This window comes from Adiantum capillus-veneris, chromosome 25 (genome assembly GCF_014529385.1).
Source record: "Adiantum capillus-veneris isolate H3 chromosome 25, ASM1452938v2, whole genome shotgun sequence".
Classification (NCBI taxonomy): domain Eukaryota; kingdom Viridiplantae; phylum Streptophyta; class Polypodiopsida; order Polypodiales; family Pteridaceae; genus Adiantum; species Adiantum capillus-veneris.
This window is the reverse complement of record NC_140955.1, coordinates 72,165,852-72,174,857: the sequence shown is the minus strand read 5'-3', so window position 1 is coordinate 72,174,857 and position 9,006 is coordinate 72,165,852.

The following is a 9,006-nucleotide window of genomic DNA, read 5'->3' as shown; positions in this document are numbered from 1 at the left end:
CTACTGTACCCGTGGCTCGAATACCATTAATTGCAAGGAATAGAACAGAGGGTCTTTCGACACCAAAACAGCACCGGCTCCTGTCAAGCTTCTAATAGCTCAATAGTGGTTAAGCCGTAGGCAAGCCCCATAGGACTCCACTATTAAGACCATAGCTCTCGACGGTGATGCCCCGTTAACTGCACAAAGGCAGGCGCACTGCAAGGCTGAAAAATCCCTATTCTACTTACTCACAGGCAATTAATAATACCAACCATTTGTAGCTAGCTTGAGGACCTCCCTTCTTGAGCAAGAAAAGAGAAACCTTGAGCTCTGATACCAATGTAACATTTAATGGCCTAAAATCTTATGTGTAGCGGAAATTAACATGAACATAGTGAGCATTTCATTAGAGTTGATTCCTAATGAGAATTACAAGAGTGCTTGGGTGGAGAGAGCAACAAAAAGCATAACACCTAGTTAGATAGCATCGACAATACTTTCAAAAGAGAGAGCAATTAAGCTATTGACAACAGTTGAGGACCGGATTTGCTTGGAGCCGGTCCCCCCTCCAAAAGGCTTTGTATTATGGTTTCTCCCATCAAGAGAGACATTGTACAATACAATTCTTTGTGTTCCTTCAAGATGAGCTAGTGCAATGAAGATGGAAGCTTCATACACCAAGCAAAACACTTAATCAAACACAACTTGAATTATCCCCGTTCTCAGACCCAAGACCTCACACACCTTCGAAGATGGTGAGAGCTAGCAGGGTATGAGAGTAGATTGAGAGGAAAAAGAAGTATCTTACGAGAAAGAAGTACATCTCCTCACATAATCACTCATATTAGCATAGCTTAGCTTAGTAATTAGCTTGGTAGAGAAGATGAGCATGCATTGAAGCTTGGCTCTTGGTTGGATTTGCATCCACATGCCAAGAGAGTGTTGATGTAGGCTTCTATCTCACAAGCTTGGAGTAGGTGATGAGCTCTCCATTAAAGCTTGGGAGGAGATAGAGTATTTTCCCCTTCACACATGGTCAAGTGTGAGAGTGTGTGTGTCAATGCCAAGCAAAAATCAGCCCCCCCTCTCTCTTGGGCGAGCCCTAGCTGCTAAGTTAGGCTGGCTTTTGCCTCATTGGACCTCCCCAGGTCAAGCCAATAGGGATTAAGCAGCATAAGTGATAGCCTTCTGACATGTGTCCCCCTTTCCCCTTTTGTGAGAGCTTTAGGTAATTAAATAATTAAACTAAACTCTCATTGGACCCCTTTGCCTCCTGGCCAATAGGAATCAGGCAAGCCATGGGGCTCCTGAATGCTCATTGGACCCCTTGGGAGACTGCCCAATAGTCTTCTAGGACACTTAATTCTTATTGGTTTCTTTTATTAAATGTTTTTTTTAATTAATTAAACTAGATTTACTCTAGCTTAATTCTCATTGGTCCACTTCAAGGGTCTTCCAATAGGAATTGGGCACACCTTGTGGGCATCTGGCCTAGGGAGCTGACATGTGTCCCTCATTCCCTTTGTGTAAAGGGAGCCTGTGTGTGTGTGTGTAGCTTTCTCTCTCATCCCCTAGCTTTGGGGCTCGCCCCCTCCCATGTAGGGATATGCAAAGACTTTTTGAGCTCACACTAAGCATCCAATTTTCCCTAGGGTCAACCTTTGGACACAACCTTTGAATTTTGGAACCTTAGCATTTTGGAAGTCTTAATGGGCTGAACCTTAGGGTCTTTTTGGCCCATTGTTTCACATGGTTCTTTTGCAGATGGCCCCCCCTTTGGATCCCTATTTTCCCTCCTTTGGATCCCTACTGTGGCCGGTCTGCTAACTTAACCAATATTCTAGCTTTTTCTCCCTTGGCACTTCCCCACATTAAATGATCAGTTTAATATGAGAAAATCATTTAGGAGAATTAGATATTGATTATTATGACATCTTTCACTTGGTAATCAGATATTCCATGTATCATAACAATTAGACTTGTAAAACACCATAGACGATTTGAATCTCAAAAGAATTGACTGACTAGAGATGCTTGAATTCCATAAATATGCCGATTGATTACATCCGCATAAAAATTACATCAAAAGTGCCATCGATATCTTGAAGAATAATTATAAGTTGTTCCAAAGAACCAACCAAAAATATGGTCAAGGGTTTGGACAAAAAGGGAGATATTGATTTGATTCCAAAAGGTCCACAATATCTGATTGCAAGCGTACGGAATTTCCCTAGCTTTAAGGAGTTGAATTTCGGTTTGACTCTAAGGAAAACTTGTTCGCCTTCGCTAAAGCCTTTAGCGGAGTGGTAAAGATCAGCGTAGCTCTTCTACCTATCACTAGCTCTCTTCAGTTTGTCTCTAATGACTATAAGTTTATGATCTATCTCTTCTAGGGTAGACTTAGCGGCAAGAACATGAAGAGCTGGGTCGGCTAATCGAAGAGGGAATAAACATTCCTGACTATACAAGGTTTTAAAGGGTGACATTTTGAGGCTGCGGTAAGCAAACTCAACTAGGGGAAGAAACTTGATCCATTGATGGGGCTGTTGGTTGCAGTATGCTCGAAGCATATCTTCAATGACTTGATTCACTCGCTTAGTTTGATCATCAGTCTCCGGATGATATACTGAGTTGAGATTCAGTTGGGTACCCAGAGATCAAAACACAACTTGCCAAAACTTAGAAGTGAATTTTGGCATCTTGATCACTGATGATTCTTGCAGGGATTCCATGTAATCGTACTACCTCCTTGACAAATACTTGGGTTATGTCGATGGCGGTGGATGTCTGCTTGACTGGAATTAGATGAGCCACCTTAGTGACCTTATCTACTATGACAAAAATAGAATCATAGTTTTTAGTTGTCTTTGGAAGACCAGTGACAAAGTCCATACTCAGACGTTCCCACTTCATCTGAGGAATATCTAGGGGTTGAAGCTTTCCAGGTAGTAAAGAAGACCATCTGCTAAGGTGTAGTCAGTTAAGTGTTCCCTCAGGTTCTGAGCTTGAATCTCTTGCAGAAGAGGTCTAAAAAAGGGGTCTATCTAAATTTCTTGCTGAACTTCTTCGGGTAAATAAGAGCTAAGGATTGAATTAGTCAGGGTTGATGAGGACACAACTGCTGGTCAAGGGGTCTTGAGTCTATTGAAGGCAGCATCTCTCCCCAACAAAAAAAGAAAGAGCTATCCTCAACTCGAATAAAATACATAATTGATGAAGCTTTTTGGATACGTCTTGCAACTTAACTTCTTGTTAACGCTTCTCTCTTACACTTCTTCATCCCCAAAAATATGCTAATATAAATTTGGAGTCATGGAAAATCTTTCTTAATAAGCTATCTTCTTGAATAAGTCATCGTATTTGTGGCTTCTTCGATACGTTACTTCCTCTTTATAAGCTACTAGTAATCCCTTCTTTATCAGCACTTGTTATCCTCTTATTTTTGCGATCTTCACTCTCTTGTAACTCAGTCATTTTTTTATCTGATAGTGTCTTGGTAAGAAGACTTGGTTCTTCCTGTATGCATCTCTCACTTGTAGAGTGCAGATGAAGCAGTGAAAAGATAGTTCTTAAAGAGATACAAAGATCCCCTCTTTCCTCAACCAAATTCTTAACAATACCCGACTTGCTATGGCTACAGAGGTCTTGGAACTTGGCCCTCGATACTACTCTGTCAAAAGGACACGAGATCCTAAGTTCTCCGCAAGGTTGTTCTTGCTTGTGCAATTTATCCCCCATTCCAAGATTTGTCTTAATACCATCTGGAGTCTTCCTCTTAGAGGTACGTTTCTCTTCCGAGATATTGCTCAAGCTGTTTCTCGTAGAACCATTCTAGAGGGTGAGCATCCTAACATGTGCGGTGCTTGCGATACTTGGTTATGTGACCATATATTAGAGGATCTTTATGAGTTGTAAACTTTTCTTGCCTTTCCGTAATTACTTCCTGCCTCCCTTGTAATCCTTTTTGGCTTTAATTGAAGAAATAATCCTTTTTTGAAAAATTTGAGTATTGTTCGTACATCCTTGTCTTGAAATGTCAGACTCTCCTCTTTAATTAAATTCTTAAGGACATCTCTATTCAGTGCTTTCAGCAAAGGGTCTTCTGTCTATGATAGTCTTGAGTAAAAATTCCAATTTTGAGTTCTTGGCTAACTCATAAGTTTGTTTTCTTATTCTTCTTCGGATTTCAAATGTCTTCAATATTTATGATCTTATCTATTGCACTTTCCCATCTTGATTCCTTGTGAGTTTTTAAGCATGTCTTATTTACTGTCTTTTGCAATTTAACTTGAGATGCTATAAGTAGAATTTTACTTTCAAAATCTGAAAATAAGATTGGACCATACCATATCTCTTTGGTCCCAATCCCAGCTTTCTTTCATCATTGCAATCCATAAATTATTCAATAGTTGTACACGTCCCCATAGGGTTAACCGTGTAACTCCATTCAATCCACATGTTCTCCATTTTTTGGTAGAAATGGCACTTTCCTTAGGAGAGAAAAGTTTGATAAGGTGTCTCAACATGACTAACATGTTCTCTGGTTCGGCTATCCCCATTCTTTCAAGACGATCCTATAAACTTCTTCTTCTTGAATATTCCAAGCCATCAATAATTTCAAAACAAGTCTTGCTATATATAATTATAGCTTTATCTGTGGCTAATCACAAGAACTTCTTGGATTTCTTCATTACTACTCAAAATTATCTTCCAATAAATGTCCCAAAAATTAATTCTTCATGTGGCAGCTATTTTACCCAATGTTGCTTTTTATTATTAATCTTAAGGAAGAATGACAAGTAAAGTTCGATAAAAGTTTCATCCATGCCACTTTCATGTGTTTTCGCACAAGTGCATGCCTCTTCATTTATTTATGCCACTTCCATGCGTCTTCGCACAAGTGCATTACCTATTCTTTTACAAATTATTATATCGTTCATTTCCAAATTTACTCACACTTCCCACTTGCTTAAATCCCAGGGATAAGTATCGGTTTCTGGAAATAAGAGCTCCCTAAAATGTTCCAGCACAATGAGTCTTCACTTTAGCGTAGCAATTTTCATCCTCTCATACATAAGCCGCTGAATTTCTTCTGGCAGATCCCAAGCCATCTTGAAAATTTTTAAATAATGTTTTGGAACATGAAGATTTCATTTTGTAATATAATTGAAATTTGGGTGCTAGACTGAGTTTTTTTTTCTCATGCATTAATTTTAAATCAAAAATTCTAAATTCGAAGGTCCAAGATTCAAAATTAGGCTCTGGTACCACTTGTGAGGGCCATACCCAGACTCGACCCTACTCACCTCCCTCAGTCCTCCAAACCGTTCGAGGGAATAACGTAGATCTATCTGCAGGTATCCCTCCCACTTGGGACCGACACTCAGACAAGACTCTGGTCTATCTCGAATGCCAACCCAAGGGGGTACATCCCTTCATTCAACGATTCTATCCACTTCTCATAATCAATTTGTCGTTGATAATTTTCCGCACCCAAAATCGTGGTCCTTAGTCTTGATTCTCTTGATCTTTAACTTGAGGATATGCTCTTGCTTTCTTCTTCTTCCTTCACTCATGGCGATAACCCCTTTTTCCTAACAAGCAAGCACGACAATTATCACTTTCCCCTAAGAAGAGGGATCTTGCAATCCTACCTGGTCTCGCTCGTCCCCGATTACCCATTTTTATCCCACGTAGTCCTAGCTGCTTTCTTGTTCTCCCTTGGTTCATGGCGATAACCCCTTTTTCCTGACAAGTAGGCACGGCAGTTATCACTCTCCCCTAAGAAGAGGGATCTTGCAATCCTACCTGGTCTCGCTCGTCCCCGATTACCCATTTTTATCCCATGTAGTCCTCGCATTTAACATAAAATTTTTAAATCAACATCCGGCCATCTGACCCTCCGGATCCGCCCACCCACCAAACCATTTCATGAAAATCCCTTCCCAAGGTAGTACTTAACTACTACAAAATCAGGAAGACATTAATCTATCAGACATCATCAAACAACAAGCAGCATGCAATCTGTTGCATACCCTCATTTAGGGAATTCATCTGGTTGTTCCCACTAGATCTTTATTTAGAAACTTTTAATTTATTTCCTTTTCTTTATCTGCTATAATTAGCTTGTAACTAGATTCCTAACTAATCAGGCAACACATTTAGTTTCAACCAATTCATCTTGCCTCCCCATTCAGGCTAAGATAATCAATTACAAGCCATCAAAATCGCAACACCTTCACAATATTTTTCAGAATTAAGTGTTTGGAAAAGGCTCATCAAGTACTTTAATCATTCCTTCCTAAATATTTCATTTCGAGAGGTATAGCACCATCTGGTGACAGATGCACATGATAGCCCCTATATTCCTAGCCTTTCCAATTCCTTTTTAAGAAACCAAGTCGAACAAATTTTCTTAATTAAATTCATATCATCCTCCTTGAGTATGACCTTCTCATCCAACTATTGGCATCAGGCCATATCCGGATTATGGCCGATTTCCAATAAGATACCGCAGGTACTTCACCTGGCATGGCAAAAATAAAACAAACCCATTCATCCCTTATCCCTCGGGTATGAATGACCTAGGTATAACAACTTGGCGGTTACGCTACCCTAGCCAAAAAGGGCCAATCTCCGTCAAGTTCCCCAAGAGAATCTTCTCAATGGGCCGGCCTTTCAATCAAATTTATCCCAAGAAGATCCATCTTGGTTTCCGGTCATTTCCAGACAATCTTCAAAACTCCTAGTTAAATCTATGTTTTGCAATGGGCTATCCCTATCACCTCTCGAGATTCCTTTTTAACTCCTAGTTGGTAACTTCTAGGTTCATTTGTTTATCAACCTTAATTCCTACTTTCATTAATTATCTACCAACCAAGTTTATTTAAAAAATACAAGCGAATTTTTTCCATAGGCATTTGATGGTTAATGTCTCTTCGGAAATGCCAAATTTCTAAGTTCAAACCCCGTTTTGTTGATTCCCAGGTTTTTGCAATCCTTTGCCATCCATGGGACATCTCCATAGAAGCTTGTAGAGTTTTCGGTTCAAAACGACACGGAGGTCAATTCCACGAAGTTATCCCCTATCTCCCCCATCCCGTATTTGCAAACAAACTTGAAATTGACAACTTTAGAAATACTCTTCAATACCAAAAATTGAACTACTTATATCGAGTTTAGACAACTACTCTTTTCTTATGGTACCTAGCTTTCCATTTTAGGAAGCTAGAAGGTCGTCCTATAATTTATGGATCTTCGAGCTTTCCATTAAAGCTTAAACCTAAAATACAAGTTAGTCACTAAAGCTTACATCTAAGTGCAAAGTTACCATTAATGATTAGCTTAAGAGTGCAAATCTACCTTTGAAACTTAACTTAATGATGCATAGATACTCTTAGCACTTAACCCTAATTGCGAGGTTTCCATTAAAGCTTAAACTTAAAATACAAGGTAGTCACTAAAGCTTACATCTAAGTGCAAAGTTACCATTAGAGCTTAGCTTACGAGAGCAAATCTACCTTTGAAGCTTAACTTTATGATGCATAGATACTCTTATCACTCGACCCTAATTGTGAGGTTTCCATTAAAGTTTAAACTTAAAAATGCAACACTAAAGCTTACATCTAAGTGCAAAGTTACCATTAAAACTTAACTTATGAGTGCAAATCTACCTTGAAGCTTAGATTTATGATGCATAGATACTCTTATCACTTAACCCTAACTGCGAGGTTTCCATTAAGACTTGAACCTAAAAATGCAAAGGAGGCAGTAAAGCTTACATCTAAGTGTAACGTTAACATTAAAGCTTATCTTATGAGTGCTAATCTACCTTTTAAACTTAACTTAATGATGCATAACTATCATTAATACTTAACCCTAATTCCAAGGTTACCATTAAAGCTTAAACCTAAAATGATGCACATAAACCTTCCTAGTATTAAAACACATGGATTAATTAATCCTACTAGAAATGAAGATTACATCCTCTAAACAAGAGGGAAGTGGGGTTGAAGTCCTTCTTGAAGAGATGTGAGGTTCAAGGAGAAAGGAAAGGGATTTAGGATGAAGAGGAAGGAGAGAGGAGCTTCTTCACAAAACCCTCAAGGGTTTGGCCTTCAAGAGAGGGAGAGAGCACGAGCAAGATTTAATGGAAACCTTGATTTACTTAAGCATAATCTTGAGCATGGCAAGTATATATGCAAGTAGATTAGCAATATGTGTGTGTCAAATTACAAAGGAGAGGCGGTGCTTATATAGAAAATGGTGGGTATTCTTTTCTCAATTCCTATTGGACCCCAATTCTCTTCTCAAATCCTATTGGACCCTAATTCTCCTCTCAATTGCTATTGGACTCCATTTCTCTTTTCAAATGCTATTGGACCCCAATACTCTTCTTAATTCCTATTGGACCCCAATTCTCTTCTTAGTTCTTATCTCTTAACTTTATCTTTCAATCAAGTTAGTCCCTTTTTCTCGCAGTTCCCGATCTAGATCAGTTCCCACGTGGATCTTCACGAAGAAGTATAAAAATAATCTTAACATTAGGAAAAGTTTGGACTCTAGATGGGCCTCTTTGATTAAGGGGTGCTTAAAAACTTGCCAATGAGGAGAGGGTTGGGATATCACCTAGTGACTAGAGAAATGTAGGTGTGTCATGACTTGTCTCCTAATTCCATTGTTTTCCCTTAGTCAAAACTACATAATGTCCAAGAAAACCATGGTTTTCTTTTAGAATGATGTCATGAGAATTCGAATATTGGGGTTGGCGGGTGTGTTAAAACTTCTAAAGAGGATAAATTTGATTTTTTAAGCTAGTCCTTTGACTTTGAGGCGGGCAGGCTTAACATGCTCATGCTTTACACGTAAGAAAGTGGCATCCTTCTGAGCGGGCCTGCAGTGCCGCTGCCCTCAACGTTCAATGCGTACCTGCAGTGGCCAATGACCTTATCACATGTGTGATAATGGCTTCAAGGCAGCTTTAACTGCTCGCCCTTTACACATCAAAAACTGGCGCTCCTTTTG